This window comes from Oryza brachyantha, chromosome 8 (assembly GCF_000231095.2).
Source record: "Oryza brachyantha chromosome 8, ObraRS2, whole genome shotgun sequence".
NCBI lineage: Eukaryota > Viridiplantae > Streptophyta > Magnoliopsida > Poales > Poaceae > Oryza > Oryza brachyantha.
In genome coordinates this window covers 5,662,730-5,681,932 of record NC_023170.2, presented here as the reverse complement: position 1 = coordinate 5,681,932, position 19,203 = coordinate 5,662,730, and the positions used below count along the sequence as shown (strand labels likewise).

At 39.7% G+C, this 19,203-nt stretch overlaps 1 long non-coding RNA gene across 1 annotated transcript; it reads right to left on the bottom strand.

Annotated features, from left to right (window-relative positions):
- Window positions 1–6,741: 6,741 nt before the first annotated feature.
- On the bottom strand, window positions 6,742–9,609 carry LOC102699426. Its single transcript, XR_001550798.2, has 4 exons — window positions 9,033–9,609; window positions 7,333–8,356; window positions 7,211–7,261; window positions 6,742–7,116 (listed from the first exon to the last, which is right to left on the bottom strand). It is a non-coding gene; the product is annotated as an uncharacterized LOC102699426 (long non-coding RNA).
- Between the last annotated feature and the right edge of the window lie 9,594 nt (window positions 9,610–19,203).

The following is a 19,203-nucleotide window of genomic DNA, read 5'->3' as shown; positions in this document are numbered from 1 at the left end:
CTTAGTTTTTACTCTCCCAATTGATGCACAAGTATGAGAATATTTATTCAAAGTAACCTGCAATACATAAATACTTTAGTTAGGACCATGAAACTCTAAACTAAGAAACAAAATTTTGGAAACTGAGACATTTATTAGTTGTTAGTACCCTCACGTTTTTTTCATCAGGCATCGACCTCGCCACGATAGCCCATGGACATTCCTCAGCTCTGCAAAAGCCCCTGAATCTTTCTTTATCAGATGACTCTATCCCAAGCTCAAATTGTTGCTTTATAGCATGTTGCCTCACAACTGATTTAAACTCAACCATACTTATATATAAAGTTCCAATTTCCATTGGAGGGTCATCCCTATCATAGAAAATTTCAGTTTCACCAGGAATCACATCATTAACATCTATCTATGCCTCATTAAGGTTCAATTCCCCTTGTGCAGAACCTGTACCTAAACCAGGAATTAAACCCCTCTGTTTTTCAGCTTCAAGCCTAGCTTGCTCGGCCCTCTCATCCTCATCTCCGAGACCAACAAATGCATACATCTCATCTTCTTGCATCACAGGCACCGAAGAACCTATTTGCTCCTCTAGAATAGGAGTTATTTCTAATCCATCCCAATTAATAAATTCTTGATGAATTTGCATGCTCTTGTGGAATTTGAGCTATCTCCAAACTATCCTAATCAATGGCATGTTGAGTGCTCGAGCCTACAACATCATTACCTTGCACTTGCCTATCTTTAATAACATCACCCATGACTAATTCATTAATCTTTGAAACAGAAGAGCTAGTAAGCAACTGATCAGGTTTGTCCTCGACGTCCACAAATAAAACCAACCTCCTCTCATCCTTCCTAACAAATAATGCATGCACTAGATCCATATTATTCACAAATTTTATTTCCTCACCAGTGCTATTGTCATATCCATACACAACAACCTGTTGGCACATACCCCATTTTATCCTATCTGCAAAGTTCTTTTCCAAGCTCTCTAACGTGCATTGGCGGTAATCCACAATCCATTCCTCATATTTGCGGGGCACACAAACACAACTACCATCATCAAGGTTAGCTGTATATTGACCAAACTGAACGCACACCTAAACGCCACATTAGGATCGATCCTATCATATACGAATAACAAAGTCCAAAAAAATAATTTGTTAGTTGGCCTGCTATTTTTTTTCTAGCCTAAGTTAATGCATCTACCATAGAACAATAATGGAGATGAGGATTTTATGGTCTTACTGGGAAGGGAGCCCATTGGAAACTGCAGAAGACTTTGTCACTTGCACCTTATCCTTCTCCGGAACCGCCATCACCATATCACCCTCTCTTTTCCTTCAAACCCTAGGTGAGAAAATCCATGGCAGCATCGGCCAGAGAGGTGATGCCGGGGGGGGGGGGGAGGGGGAGGGGGAAGGGAGGGTTCCGACGAGTGCCACTGCTAGGGCTGACCGTCGGACTTGGCCAGCGACGAGAGAGACAAAGATCGTTCTCATCTATCCCGTATCCCACCAAAACCTTCTGATAGGTAGGTCCAAGGGTAAATGTGTCCATAAAGATGAAGATAAAAAATAAACCTGTTAAGAAAATTATAAACTGAGAAAAAAAGAATGTTGTGGTACCAAATAAAATAATTAGCAACTCCAATGATATTTTATTAAATGTATACTAATTGGGTGGTAAAAGATTAAAGGTGTGCTAATTGAGTGTTATATTATCAAAAATCTCTGTTTAGGGAGCTTATAAGGGCATGTACAACGGGCGTCTCTACCCCGTTTGTGTGAAGGCAATTTTGCATATACCTTCCCGCCTCCATGGAGCGACCGCGTCAGCGTCGCCTCGCGAGACGACGCTCTCGTCCCGTGCTCCTAGGTGGAAGAGACGACCATGGCACCAATGTAGGGTGCGTCTCCCTCAGGCGACGGCATGGACGGATCCCGCGCGCGGGGTGCGCGAGCGCGGGAGTTTCCCGCTCTAAATCATCCCCGGCCCGCCAAATCCTCTGCACACTGTCGTCTTCTTCACCCTCGTGACCTCCACCAAATCTAACTTGCACTACCTCGCTGGAGCCTGCGCGTCCTGCGCTGCCCTCATCCTCAAGATGTCGACGCTGGCCGGGGCTAGGAAACTGAAGAAGGAGTTGGATTCGGCGGAGGCGGCAGCTCTCCGGCTTGGTGGTGGAGGTGTCCCCAACCTGGCAGTGGAAGCTCTTGGCATGGTGGTGGCATGCCCAACTCCTGGCTGTGCTGCCCTCTTCTCTTGGCCATGGTTAAGTAGATTGTAAGTGTTCGTAATGATTGAATCCTTGATTTTTTTATATAGCCAAACCTCTTCTCTCGACAGAGGTTGATTTTGTTTTTTCACTTGATTGTGCACTGTTTTTTTTTCAGTTTATTGTGCAGTACATGTCTGAATGTTCAGTTTAGTGATGTTATAATGTCCATATTTCTATTATTTATGGTTGATACATTTTCTATCAAATGGCCACACAATGGTATACATAAATTTATTTATAATTGATCTTTTGTTACGTGTGCAGCATTAAATTGCCTGTAGACAATGAGGTAGTCTCTGGGTTGTATGACCTGTCTGCTCATCTGTCTATATCATTGATTAGAGACAGACCCCCGTCTTTGGGTTGTACATGCCCTAAGCCCCCTAGCTTCTCCAAGTTGGTCCCAAAAGTTAAAAGCTCCCCCAATCCATAGTAAAAAACCAGATCGAAATGATGTTTGGATAGGAAAAAATGGACTGATGACTTTGGTGGCTCGGTTATGCTCAAAGACCATCCTTGCAATTGAACTGTAAAAACCGATCAACCGGCCAGTTTTTTTGGTGAATCGACCGATTTTTTAGATTCGAACCAGTTTTTTTTAATTTATCCTATGACAATATGCATTATAAATTTATTATGTTACCACACTATGATTACTTTTTTGTGTTGTACCTACTTAGAATGTCATGGCTGAGGTTCAGTTTTGTTGTACCTAGATGGTCTTGTTTAGCACATGACTCAGGCATATTCAACGATGCACTCTCTCAATATTCAGATGCATTTCCACGTCCCCTTGATGTTAATGTATTTGTAAACTACACATACTATTAATCTCATTACAATTTTATCTTATTTTTTCTATGAATTTGTAGGAAAATTTTATCTTTTCTTCTCAACCTCAATACCTATTCCATTCATTCTAAAATATAAGCATTTATATATTAATTCTCATGATTTGAATCATTTCAATGATTCCAGGGGCAATCAAATGCTTAGAAAGAGAATCTATTCACTTCAAAATTCAAAAATTCACGTTGGGTGGAGGGTGCTGGTCGTCAGCGTTAGGCATCGAGCGGAGGTCGAAGTCCATCAACGTCGTGTGGAGGGAGGACAGGCAGAGGTCGGCGGTGTTAGGCGAAGGGCAGATGGACTGACGACAGCGTACGACAAGGGGGGTTGAGATGAGAGTCTGAGAGAGTGAGAGAATAGAGAGGACTACTACTAGGGTTTTATGTTCTAATGGGCCAAAGGCACAATAAATTTCTATTCTAATAGCCATGGCTCAATAATTTTTATTTTTTTTAATTTTCAGGGCCTGTGGAGATCCCCATGGGTAATTACCATCCCTGTCCTCAAAAGAAAGGGGCCCTGTCCTCGAATCCCTATAGGGCTAATGAATTTGCCAAGCCTACATGTAGGGTTGGCAATGGAGCGGGTTGGGGCCAGGTTGGGCAAGAACAACACCGATTCTGACCCCGAACTCCATCCCGGCCCTGGCCCCGAAATAAAAAAAGAGGCAAAATTCTTCCCTGACCCTAAACCCGATGGATCCCCGGACCCGAACGGGGCCCCGACGCCTTCGAGGAACGCTGCACAGACAAAGATAAAGATAGGGACTCACCGCTGGAGAGGGGTGAAGACCGGCGGCCGCCACGCCGCCCCCACCACACACCTGCCGTCGCGCTCGGCCATTGCGCAGCCCCACCGCCCTGCAAACCCGTCGTCGCACCATCGTGCCCGGCCACCGCGCAGCTCCGCCACCTGGTCATGAGAGAGAGAGAGAGTGAGGGAGAGAGAGTGTATCTAGGGTTTGGTTAGAATTCTATTAGTCTTTTGCCTTTTGGGCCTTCATTTTACCTATTTAAAAGTCTAATAGATCTCCTTGGTCCCCGTGGGTATAGACCATCCCCCGCCCCCGCCCCCAACCAAAACCACGGCCCCGACCCCAAATCCCCGTGGAGAAAATTGGCAACTCTACCTCTATGCGAGCTTGTTTGTGCCACTAGTTTGTGTTTCAAATAATAGGAAGATGGAAACTAAAAGATTTTTGAGTTTTAAAGCTATTTAATGATATAAATGATGAAATTAACATCTACCAAGTTAAAAACCAACTTAGAAAGGTGTGTTCTTTCTTCAGTTTTTTCTTAACTTTTACACACGCGCTTTCTGAACCGCTAAAAGTATATATTTTGTAAACAAAAAATTATAAAAGTTTTTCATCTCAGCTTTCTATTAAAGAAACTTTTATATGGAAAGTTTTGGAAAAAATGCAACATGTAGTAGTTCATAATAAAACGTGTTCACGATGTCTAATAGGCGGTTCTGAACGCACCCTTAGGATGATGCTCCCTTCAGGTACGTGAGTTGATGCTACTCTTCAAGTATAAATTATTTTAGATTTATTCCAAGTCAAATCTCTTTAAATTTGGGTAAGGTTTTAGAAAAGGTAATATTTTCAAACACAAAATAAATATACTATGAAACATATACTCCCTCCGTTTTACGATATAAGACTTTCTAGTCTTGCCTAGATTCATATGGACGCTAATGAATATAGACATATTGTTGATGCTGAAAATAATACAATGTGTCACGCACGTAGGCCTGGGAGTTACTCTAAGACTACTCCAGTGCAGGATCTAATTCTTAGAATGTTGGGCGTGCCAGTCAGTTTGATCCTGTAACTGACAAGATACAATATGGAAAATAGTCAAACCCGAAACCACTATCGCCCGGATAGCCAATACTATCCTAGGACCCTAGCCGATGAGCTAGACGATCGGCTTTACATGAATTTCGTGATAACAAATATAAATATGCTCAATCGGCCGAAACAGAAGTAGGATAACCATTGAGCAGACCAATCAACTAATTAATATTAAAAGATCGGATTTAACCAAGACAAGATAGTTTTAAGATTAATCAGCCAATCCGACCGATCTTGTACGTATCGCACGTAAAACCATCAGCCAATAGGAGACTAAACATGGAATTTAAGATAAACCGGATTGCTATACTAACTAATAGCATAAAACAATAATAATTAATTGCGTACATACTCACGCTAAACCTAAAAGATCGGACTCAACCAAGATCTAAGCATAACCATGCTTGAAATCAGTAAAGTATTGCAGTATACGAGTAATAGGATATCAAACCGGCGTAATCTATCAACCTATTTATTAACCTTAGCCGATCGGACAGATTCCTATAAGCAGATCGAACTAAATACGCATAGATCGGACCTAACCAAGACAATATGCAATATAGTACGATATAATTACAGGAATACGAAGACCGGTGAACTTAATGAATAAATCGACAGAATACTTGGGATAATGCTGGCTAGAGCTCCAGCGATAAGCCCTTACGAGTACTTAATCCAATATGATAACACAAATCCGACCAACTAGACTGATCGGACCAAACTGAGACATAATCAAGTTGGCTAGATTCGTGCTAGCAAATCAAACAGAAGAACTCGCAAGGACTTGATCAAGAACTAGTACTACTTCAAGCCAAAACAGATTAAAATAATAATAGAACTCAGCCCGTCGATCAACTAGACAGGAGATCGGACTTAACCGAGACAGTACTGTTCTAGTCGATCGACGGGTTTTGACGAACATGAACTTATATTGCGAAGTTGACAAACCTCGCGCCGAAAGCCCAAGCAAGTCGAGAAGTTTGACGATACGCCGAAGATGTGTATTTGATCTGATTGATGATTTACAATGACCCCAGGCACACATATTTATCCCCACGGATCTAACTAACCTAACCGGATAAGGATTCGTATTAGTAACTAACTTATTACATCTAGACTTTAATTAACTCTAAAATCCTAAACAAACTCTAAGATAAAAGCTAACTAATTTACACGGACTCACAACTAATACCGAATCTATTTCTAAGTTCCGGGCCCAATCGGACTCCAATTTCTGTCCGACTCAAACTTTATCGGCTGCATCTGTGCCGTTTTCAACCTCCTGTCTCCAGTTGATTCGCCCTTTCTTGTTTTCAACCTCCTGTCTCCAGTCGATTCGCCCTTTCTTATCCGATTCGGTCCATAAAAGTAATTTGCCAAAATATGGCGTTAACACATATATATATATATAAATTATATGCATTCACCATTCACCAATTGATGAATTTATGCAAGACTAGAAAGTTTTACAATATAAAATGAAGGTACTATGTTATTATGGATTTAATTAAACTACTTTGATATTTTAGGTGTTAGAGCAAGGATAATAGCATAGCCAGCAGCTGGCTGAAAGCTAATGCCATGTCACTCAGCCATGCTCTAAAAGCTTACTCATATAATGGGTTGGCTACAAGCTGACTGATAGATAGCCTCATTAAAACATCTAAGCAATTAATGTCTGGATGTGCAAATCATCCACTGTGGCTACATATCTATGGCTATTTCAGTGAACACATCGTCGATCAAAGTACTTATATCATAATGAATAATAGATTAACATAATACTTAAAAACAAATATGGCCGATTAATTCAAGGTCCATAACCAAAATAGCACCATGATAGCAGTGCTTAAATATTACAGAAGTTTTTCTGAAAATGCATGCACCAAAACTAGTTCTAAATCCAGCGAACAATATCCATCTTAATACCTAGATGACAAAATAGCACCATGACAGCAGTGCTAAACATTACAGAAGTCTTTCTCAAAATGCATACAGCAAAAGTAGTGCTAAATAAGCTTCCAGCAAACATGTCATTTGTTATTGATCTAGATGACGAAAGGCAATGAGCCATAGTTGCAACTTCAGTCCAGAAGAACAGCCAATCCATTACACCAACAGTCTTCGGTCACTATTTGCAAAACAAAACAAAGGCAAGGGTAAATATTTTGTCAATGCAAACTTAATGAAGAGAACATGTTCATTTTAGATTAGAGAATGCGTACCTTTAAATAGCATCAACAAACCAGCAGCAGTCACCGTAGCATAGCACAGTCCTGAAATAAATTCATGTGTGAGTTCAAAGGTTAATAAGATTATACAAACAAGCAGATTTCAGTTTTCCCACCATTACTAGTTATGATGGTTGTTTCTAAACTTATGCCATATGTGCTCCATGAGGTCATTTTTCAGTTGGGTATGGTGCGGACGAGAGTGGAGAGAAGCTTTTCTACGCAGAATATCAGCGAAGCACAAATTGCCACCAACATTTACTTCAGGAGGTAGAGCAATTGATGCCCCTGGATTTTCATTCAAGTCAATGTGGATGGTTGCTTGTTCTTTCTCATCTTCCACTATCATATTGTGGAGAATCACACAAGCTAACATGATCCTTCCAACACTTTTGCGCTTCCACAGTCGTGCAGGCTGACGAACATTGGCAAAACGTGACTGTAGTACCCCAAAAGCACGCTCGACATCTTTTCTTTGCCCTTCCTGCTGCTTGGTAAAAACCTTCTGCTTCTCAGTCTGTGGAACTGGTATAGTCTTCACAAAGACAACCCATTCTGGGTATATACCATCAGCAAGATAGTAACCTGTGTCATACTCATTACCATTGACTGAAAAATGAACTTGAGGGATTCTATAGAGAAATCATGAACCACATCATGAACCACATCATCATCAGCAAGATAATAACCTATTGGTCGTTCTTCTGTATCAGATTCTATAGAGAAATCATGAACCACATCATCATCAACATTGAATTTTCTCTTGTCTGGATCCAGATTTGCAATGCGCTCCAAATAGGCATCCCATTTTGGTTCCTCGCGAAGAATATCCCAACAATGCTTAAAACTGAACGGGCCATCTTTTTTGTGCTCCTCTTCATAAAGTTTCATTGCCCTATCCATTAAGTCCACATCAGATTCACCGCTAGCCCACAAAGCATTAGCTTCTTTCCAGCTACCACAAAACCATTGAACCCTTTTCTTAATTCTTCCAAATCGATCCTTAACTTGCTTCATTAGCCTTGCACGTTTTTTTGGGACTGCACTGTTGTAGGCAGCAGTAACTTCTTTCCAATATTGTTCATTCTTTTTGTAATTTGCATGGATTGGATCATTTGAATTGTTAAGCCATGCACCAACCTAAAATGATATCAAAGGAGATGGCTTATTGCAGTGTTACTAGTTCACAAATGAAATGGATCATTTGGGTTTTAAAAAATAACATATCAAAACAATATCCTCATCTTTTGTCCATAGCATGCGCTTTTCAAATATAGGACAATCAGAATGGTCGGTGTCATCACCAATATTGATTGGCTGTGATGAAGTACCATTGATCATAGTCTCTGTAGGACTATGATTAGGTGTGTTTTTATTCAAGAAATTCAGCAAACTACCAGGTGGGGTAGAATCCACTCCCCTGGTCAAGAGAAAAACAGAATACTATATTACCATAGCAAAATGCAGTAGTAAACGAACTGTTACTTGGAGTGGTTTCAGTCTTTTATCAAGCACTATTATTGAATAATAAGTTAATCAACTTTAATTTGTAGTGCATCTCTGTGTTGCAGGCTGCATATTTTGCATGCATCAAACTATATCATCAATGTACAAGAATATTATTGCAAAATGTAACTACTGTGTATGAGAACTGATATATGCCAATCAAGTGCTAATTAATTTGCACCATAACACAAAATAAATACTGAACATATGGATTAATCCTCTTCACTAGAAAGTAAATACCATGCTTCAGTTCGTACACAAGTGGCCAAAAAAGAAGATTAAACCAAGTAAGAGTACAGGGAAAATTTACCAAACTTGCAGATCTGATTCTTCCATATTTGCAGAGGAATGAGGTGCCCACCAAAGGCCTTGAGTTGATGAACCAACCATTCTTAGCTGCTGCAAACCAGGAATACAATATGGAGTGGAGGAGGGCAACGTGGATTGTTGTGGACATGGAGGACACCAAGAACTTGAGCTATACAGGGAAGGGATGGCTGTCGGTGTAGTGGGCTGAGCCCCCTGGGGAGGAACGACCTGAGCCCCAGCCGGAGGGATCCCCATTGGCACCGGCGCGGAGGTCCTCTTGGACTGCCGAGCCATCTTGCAGAGAAGAGAGCCGCCGCCAGCGGGGCTGCTGTCTAGGGTTTATATGTGAGGATTAGGGATGAAGTGGGTGGATTTGGGGGAAAGGGTGTTTAATCCATCAACTTGGCGCGCAGCAGAACGATTTGGCGCGCGCGAGAAGAGAGATTGGAGCGCGGGAGGAAGTATGCAGGGGATCGATTTGGTGGAGCTCTGCGCCGGCTCAATCGCCAGCAACGGGCTGAGAGTGGGTGTTTCGCCTCGGGTACGACGCTTCGAGCTCGCGACTCGCCCGCTTTCTTCTCTCTCCTAATTTCTCGCTCCTCCACGTTGGAATCGGGTGACGTGGCTGTTCATTTCGCCATCTGACTGTGCCTTACTATACTTGCACTTGCTCTTAGTAGAATGCCTCCAAGCCATACGAGCACCGTGATAAATATCTCTAATACGACGCCTTTAAAAAGGTAGTGACGTTATTTAAAATGTCACCGCTCCTGTATTTTCAATTCGTGACACCGTCTTTAAGAGAAAGTGCTATATACGTTGCCAATGTTCCTCATAAATAACGACCATATCTTCAGCTTCATCAACGACGTTGACCAATATTTTTACGAAAAACAACCTCCGTTGTCGTAGTACTTTAACGTGTCCATATTGACGCCAACCAAGCGACGGATCATACGCACGCTAGAGGTGATCGTCTCTGGCGTTGTGTCAACCGCCACCATATATAGTCATCATGGATCTCAGCCATTAGCTCGAACGAACTGAGAGAGCCTGCATGCATCCAATGCTTCGCACCACCCCCATGGCCCCAATCGATCCGCCGCGCTAGCCACAACTAACTCCTGGAAAACCCTAGCCCTTGCGGCGACCAAGTATCGGGCTGTAGGGCTAAGCCACTAGCTAGCCTAGCATGACGAGCGAGCGCAACGGAGCATGACGAGCGAGCGCAACGGAGCAGGAGAGCACGCCGGTGACAGCTGAGACGAGGTGGGGTGCGGGGAGGGGAGGGGGAGAGATCCGGCCGAATGGGCTACAGGGGATGGCATGGCACGGCACTCTTCCGTAGTGGGGGCAAGATGAATTGGCGACGTTTTTTATCTTTATTTCCAGCGTGTGCTTCGACGGTGTTGCAGCGGAGAGAAGAGGAAGAGGGGGCGGAGCAGACGGCGGCATGCAGCTAGGTTAGTTTTGGCCCCCGCATCACCAGCGCGACGACTACAAATGGGGCCTTAATTGTTAAGTTAGAGATTATGTCACAACTGATGAGTTCTACAACTACTAGGTTTCACGGTTCAGAGGGAAAATCTATATTGTCCGGGATGGAGCTAGAGATTTCTAGAGTAGCTCCAAGCTCACGCAACACAGCACTAAAGTTTCAAGAAAATTGCAAAGAATTTGAGCATGCAAGACATAAATTCAATTGACTCTAAGCAACCTTTTTGGACCCTCCTGTAATACTTTTGGGCGGTATTTTACACCTAAACTGGGCTCCAAAGCAGAGGCCTTTAAGAAATCTGAAAAAGCTAATTAACGAGTAAAATAAATTGCACACAGAAGGAACACATTTAGGAGGGGTGCAAACTTTCAAACCCTAGTGGTGAAGCTGAATAATCCATCACTACTGCAACGGATCAATATCACTAAAAATATGTTGGAAGTTTATTTTCTGTCATTTGTTTTGTCTCGCGCGTTGTACATCTAATATAGGAAAAGTGATTAAAGAAGCATGCTTGCGCTTATAAGTACTCGTAGTTAACAAAAACTTAGATCCTAAACCAGTGAGCTATCAGTATCAGTGTGTGAGTAGGGGATGCGTGACAGACGTAGAGTGTCATGGATCTTCTTAGCATCCAAACAAAACCTAACACCATAATTAAGTCTCTTGGTGACAGCAAATCCAAACTGCATACATCGGTTGTTGCAGTGGTCACTAGATTATGCATCTTTGTCAATGTGTCTTTTAACAAGATGACAATAGCAGCTCGAACAAGTAGCATCACACGCCTCAGCACTATCAGTGGGCCCCATTGTCGGTCTGTTCGCACTACTATCTATCACAGAACATGGGAAAAAAAAAAAAACTTGGCTTTTTCGTTGTGAAGGATTTTTGACGAAAGTGGAGGATTCAAATTCTGATAGGAATTGACGCTATTCACTTGTTTGGAATGGAGGACTCTTGTGTTTAATCATATATTTGAAGTATAGTGCTGTCATAGGGGTGACTGTTTGACAACCGTGTATTCACAAACAATAAATAATTTATGAATATTGAATATATGATAAATAATTTATGAATAACAATAATATGTGTATTCTTAACAATCTAAAAACTAAGGCTAAAAAAATAAACTTCAATAAAAAACTCAAAAATTAACTCTAAATTTAAGATTGAAATTTTAATTTTTTGCTTATAAGTATCAGAAGAAAAACCAAAGGGTGAGATTTTTGTTTTTTCTACTTCTGCGTTTTCTTATCTCACATTCCGAAGATGCCATCTAATGTAGAACCTAAAACGAAGTGCCTAGCATATACAGATGCACACATAAAAGTAAAAAAGTGGGTGAGATTGAAAAAAAGAGAGACGAATTACAACAGAGGACAACACAATGAACATTAACATTGTGACTTTTTCTTGGTAATACATACTAACAATGGATGATTATCATGCAGTTTCAGATGAATTACAGTATGCCAGAAGGGAGACAACATCAGGATCTCCTGGATGGATTAGTAATGGCATGGTGTTTCTAGTACACCATGACAAAAAATAATGTCCTACTCCATTATACCGTTTACACAACACACCAATTCTGTCACGCTATTAGATTTGTTGCAATTACTGACATAGCAAGTTTCAGCAAAGTACAACATGAATACAGAGCAATACATCCACCAAAAATATACAGATTCAATGCATGAAGAATAAACTGTGGGTGATCTCAAGGGCTTGTAAACCTCAGTAACTTGGTCTTCAATATTAAGCATGCACGGTGGAGTCAGAAAAATTTCAATTTGCCATGTCGGAGAGCAGATTTTGCCCGACATACAGCCTTTTCAGTTCCTGCTAATCCGGAGCAAGCATCAGGTGTCCCCAAGGTAACTGCAAAGTACAGATAGATGGTGCACAGGAAGGCAAGAACCACTAGTGTTGTCAAGAGGAAACGATGCCGCTCAACCAGTGCAGACCAACTGCCGACATCATCCTTCGATGTTTGAAGCTTCTTTGGGGATGACAGAAAAAATGTGTTCTGTGACCTCCTGTGAGGAGATGATAACGAATCAAGAACCATAGTGGTGACAAGCCAACTCGTTCAAATCCTGTTCCAACAAAAAAATAAGTTAAGAAAACTATATACTTGCAAGAAAGATTGCATCAAGGAAACAACATCCATCAAATGTTCAATTCAACCATCAAATATGCTCATATGTTGTGGTAATAAATTAATAAGGCATGCTTGGAACTCAACAGCAAGTTACCAGTACTAAAAGCATGCTAGGAAGATACTCATCTTAATGAAATATGAGATGCACATGTGTTGATCGCTTGAAGTTAAACTGAGAAATTGCTGCTAATGGGCAAATGATTGAATTAAGATTTCTGAATATGGAAACAATTATGGTACACCGCACAAATACAACAACATAAAAAAGGACACGGATCTATCATATTGTTCCTAGGATTGTTCAAAATTCTGTCCAAACCAAGACATGCAAAAACACTAATATTATAAACATTCAACTTTATTTAAGCATGACAAGCATGCAGTGGCCAATCAAAAATTTTGAAATGCTATATAAAATGTATCCTAAAGATGGTTTTGTTCATTGTGCAAACACAATGTGCATGAGAATTGACAAATAGCCATGTCTTTTTAATTACATGGCTTTGCCAAGTTACATTTCAAAATTTCTACAAGTCGAGAAGCATCTTATTTTAGAATAGATCTGGGACATCATTTTATTTTTGACCAATAAGAGAAATTCAATGGGTATCAGCTCACATGGCAGAGAGCGAGTGATAATGAAGCATGTCTTTTCTGTGACATGAACATGCTCATGCGACCAAAAAATCAATAATAGACTGGTAGTACATCACTGCAATGAACAGAAAACACAAAGATACTATCATAGTATGCAACTAGATCTGCAGCCAAGCTCTAAAGTCTAGATCCCTCTGTCAGGCTGGTAAATAATGATCTAGTTGCTGTAGGCTGGTAGCTGCATCTAAGTTCAAGTTAACAAAATTGAATTATTAGAACATAAGAAATTCAGGCATGCTACTCAAAACTATTACTGCAGGTGCAAATCAGAACAAAACATAGTGGAACAAAGACCACCACACACTGCAAGTGCCTCTGCCTCTGTAGTGAAAATGACCCATCATGTGGCATTATCCCTATCCCTGTCAATAGTGGAACCGCATAAACCTCACTTGTGCAATGGGGTTCCAAAGAAAGTTTCTTTTCTTTTCTCAGTTGATGATTCAAGATCCAGGCAAAAAAAAACTCGTCTCCCTGCTGCTACAGTTCACTGCTGAATCGCATGCCAGTTTCTTTTCAGCATGCTCAGACCAAGAACCAACATGCCATCCTCTGTCGCTTCAATCCAAAAGCTGAGAAGTCGCTGGCAAACTCCATCAAGTCAACAAGCCGGCGGCAGTAACTAGCGAATCGGGCAGATTGGTTCTGAATTCCAATTGCAATCCAAGAATGTCATCTTCAGACGGCGATTCTGTGACAGATTCATCTCATCTCCCAATCCAATTTTCACGATATGCACCCAAAAAAAAAAACAAACTAAAAAGAAGATGCTGGTAAAGACAACGATGATTAAATTTGCTTTCTACGCGAAGCATGGAGATGTCTGGATCTTTGTCTCTAGGGTTCTCTTCAATCCACAGCAACGTGAAGGGATAATTAATAAATCAGACGCCAAAACTCGGAGACAAATCGGCTGTACTCCTCTCCAAATTCCACACAAAATTTGACCAGATTTGACACTTTCTGACCGGATCAAACCAAAGGGGGAAACGGAGGACACGCACAGGGCAACGCGAGCTACACATCTAATCCGCCAAAACAAAATTTAAAAAAAAATCGAATTGGGGGGAAGGGAACCACTAGTTTCCCCACCGGGTGGAGTCCCCCGTCCGCAAGCGCAAGGATGAGGAGGCAGCAGCCGAGCCGAGATCGCTCCAATGGTGACCTACTTGCTGCCACCGAAAGCGCAAGCCCACACCCGCGGCGGCGGACGAATCCCTGATCGGCCTGCGTCCGCGCCAAGAAACAACAACGCGAAAACAGAAAGAAGAAGAAGAAGAAATGGGGAAAAGAGCAGGCGAGCAAGAAGGTCAGATCCGAGGAGAGGGAAAGAGCGACGTCATGGATGAAGCGGATACCTCGGTTCTTGAATCCTTCGTCCTCCTCGCCTCGCCCCTTCGCCGCCTCTCTCTCCTCTCTCGCCTCCTTCGAGGGAAGGGGACGCGGTTTGTGGGAGGGGGAGGCGGAGGAGGAGAGAGAGGCAGTGGAAGAAGAAGGGTAGGGTTAAAAATGGAGGGGGGTAGGAGGAGGGGAGACGAAGGGGCCGGCCATGGGAGGGGAGTGGAGACGAATTTGCTGCAATCATATTCTGCATATCTTTTGGTTTTATTTCGCATTATTCATGCTTTTAAAAATGATTCGTGGATAAGATTTTTATTAGCGTGTTTCTACCGTGGTAAAAAGCAAAGTTTTAAAAGATAAGCTACAATGGAAAAACCTCAAAATTATTTAAAATTTTAAGTTATACAATTTAAATTTATCTTATAAGCATAAATACGTGATAAAATATGAGGTTGTTGTTTATGGAATTGCATATACACCCTTTTTAGAGTAGGAAGTGTTCTCTCTTTTTGTTTTGGTAATAGTAATGTTTGAAAGCTTGATGTTTCTAACATTGTTTTTCTTTTGCGGTTATATGACGAATGTGTGTGCACATATCCTCATGCACATACCCGTCCCGAGACATGCTTCCCTAACATATGATATTTGTGGATACAAGGATTTAAGCCATGGTGGATACTGGACAGTGTCATATACCCATGACCCTACTACTACCACCCTACATGTTCTTCCCCTGGTTTATGGTATTAGCAAAATGACTATTGTTATGTCATTTAAGTAGTTTTAGTAGGATGGTTTGAGCAATTGAGTTATTCTCAATTTCTCTACTATTTGAAGTTATAGTTGTTGTTATCTCCTAGTAACTTATTTCCTCGTGAAAAATCATATATGTAAAAAACCACCTAGCTGAAAAATATGGGGTTCTCACGTCCAAATGAAAAAAAGAAAAGTCTAAAACTAGAAAATCCATTTGTTTGTATTCATATCATGTTGCAACACACAAACATTGTAAATTTCACAACACAGTTATAAATGGTTAATGAGATATTTAACTACTAAGAACTAATTACCCAGTATTTTTAAAAAGCCAATCAAACTTCTCGAATTTCAGGAAAACTAGGCGGCAAAATGCACAATTGCAGTACCACAATTGAGTAACTACAACTTGCAAAGGGTGAGACCAGTCAACAGAGAAAATGGTGCTACAAGCATCTTTTGATTTGTTTATTGAGGGGAAGTTCGGCCTGTTCAGTTGAATGCTCCTGTAAATCAAATGTTTTGGACCAGTCAACCTTAAATTTTGGCTAATCCGTTGTTTATTTTATCACATTCTGGTGATCTGGTCAGCACACTAGAGCTGACCAAGACATAATTTGAATGTCTAGAGAATAATAATGCTCAATAAACTTTTCTAGGCTTCTTGATAAATAAGAAGAGACGCATCAGTATCACAAGAAGCAAGCCACGATGTTTGTAATGATCTATGGGGCTATGGCTTTGTAATGGTTACGCATGTTTTGCTCGTAATGCTAATTATCTGGTAGGTGGATCACATTGTTAGATGTTCTGAAAAATACTTATATAATAACTAATTGTCTGTCTTGCTTTTAGTAAGGAAATTCCATTTTGGTGAGAGATCGTTGAGTTTGTTGTCAAATTTTATCCCCCGGACAGGGGGAGAGAGAGAGAGTGAATTCCCAGAAAAAAGAAATTCAATAGACTATTTGTTTTTATATATTATAAACACTTTCATATTATAGTCATTTCGTTGTTACATTTTGGTATAATATACTCACACCATGTTTTTATATATGACTTTTATGTTCATGTTTGACCATTTATTATATATATATATATAATTGTTAATTATTTTGTTATAATTTAATTTATTATTATAGAAATTTTAAGTATGACTTATAATTTACATATTTAGATAATAATTTTAAACAAGATAAATAGTCAAATATATATCTAAAAGTTAAGTTAACAGTGTTATATAAAAAAATTAGAGGGAGCAGAGTAACCAACAAAAGAAAAGAGAGAAATCTCTATTAAAAGCACCGACATCTTCATTCTGGAGGAATGTTTTGGTCCGACATATAATAGCGTGTGGGTCACTGGCTCACTCAATCAAGCGACTGCAGTGGTTTATACCTTTTCGGTGCACGGAGAGACGCACATTAGTGCTATCTAACCTCAACTTATCACTAACTTGGTGCTGCTAGTTAGTCTAAACTGTAGCATGCATTTGCTTCCTGTCAGTGTTGATGCTACCATTATTTTTCAGCTGTGTTTCGCCCTGCAGCGGTCGTCTGTGTGTACTCGCCTCGCCGTGCACATTAGCTCCTATGGACATGTCTGCTACGAAGAATTGCAGATTAGAATACCGAGCTGTTTGGATGAGAGATTTTTTTAAGTTCTTATTACATCATATGTTAGGACGTTAATTAGGTCTATTAAATATTAAATATAGACTAATAACAAAATTAATTGTATAAATAAAGACTATTTCATTAGATAAATTTTTTAAGCCTAATTAATCCACGATTAGCAAATGTTTACTATAACATCACATGTACTAATCATAGACTAATTAGGCTCAATAGAATCGTCTCGTGAAATAGTCCGGAGTATGGGATGAGTTTTATCAATAGTTTATATTTAATACTTCTAATTAGTACCTAAATATTCGATGTGATAGGAAAAAATACTAGAAACAAACAGGTCTAACTCTCTCTGGTTTTTGCTAAAATTATGATATTACATCCTTAATCCAATCAATCAAGATAAACGCAGAAATATATTTATTTAGATACATTGGTTAATTCCTTAGTTCTATGGGGTTTTTTTTATTTGCCTTGTTACGAACTTATTATACAAACTGCTGTATAAAGTATCTATTTTTTAAGTTGGTGTACTAATTTACACCCACATTATAAGTTCGTACATCATAGATGCAATTTACTCTTCTATCTCCTGGTAGATAACGGAGATTTCATTCGAGAATGTTAATGGATGGACTAATACGCATACTTTTCAAACTGCTACATATGATTTTTATAAATACATTTTCAGAAAAATATTTTAGGTCAACCTATAACCTAATTACCTTTATATTATATTAGCTAATTCATTAGTTTCTACCCTCAAACAGTAATCATAAAATCATTCGGCTATCAACCAATTCAGTTATTCAACCCAAGAGAACAGACGGTAAACAAAAACATCCACTTCTGCATGAAAATATACACCGGGCCAAATACGGGGCCAAATAAACTCTAAAGAAAGGAGACAGTCACACATGAACTTCCCCGATTACAGTTATCATCAGTACTCCCTCTGTTTTTTATTTAGTGCCGTTAACTTCTGAATGTACTTTTATCCGTTTATTTTATTTAAATTTTTTGTGTAAATATATAATTATAAGTCATACTTAAAGTTTCTTTAAATATAAATCAAATCATAACATAACAATTAAATTATATAAAATTTTTAATAACAAATGTTAAGGACAACAAATAAAATGCGGAGGGAGTAAAAGACTAAGTAAACATAGTTACTATTACATCTTATATATACTGCTCCAAGACCATTAAACGAGTATCTATTCACAAATATAGCATGGAGATCGTTCCTATCTTTAGGGAATACAATGGAATCTTATATCCCTATATCTATGTTTCTTCCTTCCGTCTTTTGTTGCCAGTCGTTGAAGAAAGAAATGCTTGGTTACATGGCACACACAAAATATGTGACTCTCTGGTTCTACGTTACACGATATCCATTCGTTTTATATTATAAGATTTTTTAGTCTTAACTAAATTTATTTATTATATGAATATATATATAATAAATATATATCTACATTAATTAATATCTATATAAATCTAGAAAATTTATATAGAAAAACTAAAGTATTATGAACGGAAAACGGAGGGAGTAACATTTTGATTTGCTTTTTCGTAGGAAAAATCGAGTTATAATGTACATGACCTCTACTTACTTGAGCTTAACATAAGGTTATTTAGTTGGAAATACCATGATCGATTCTGTTAGTGGGAAGAGAAACATAGCGGTCTTGAAACGCAGAGAAAACAAAACTTCCAAAGTATCCATTCCCATTAAACTCGACGATTTCTGATTGAATGAAGAACCAAACGTTAGCAGGCAGCAGCAGCCAAAATTTTCTTTTCGCTTCTGAAAGATTCATCAGTCACTGATGTTATCAATCTTCTATTTTTCTGGCCATAAATCATGCAACACATCATGCTAAGAAACTCAACTGAAGAACCTACCACTTCGACCATAAATCATGCAACACATCATGCTAAGAAATGTTTCATCTCTCAAACTTAACTTTGCAGAACTCTTGTGCAACACAAGTTCTTTGGGCAGCTCGTTTTTGAACTGTGATTTCAGTAAAGATTTGGTGTTTTGACATATACATGCCAATAGAAGTGAAAAGAGGCAAAAAGGCAACATAGGTTTGACAAGAAAGAACAACTTTTA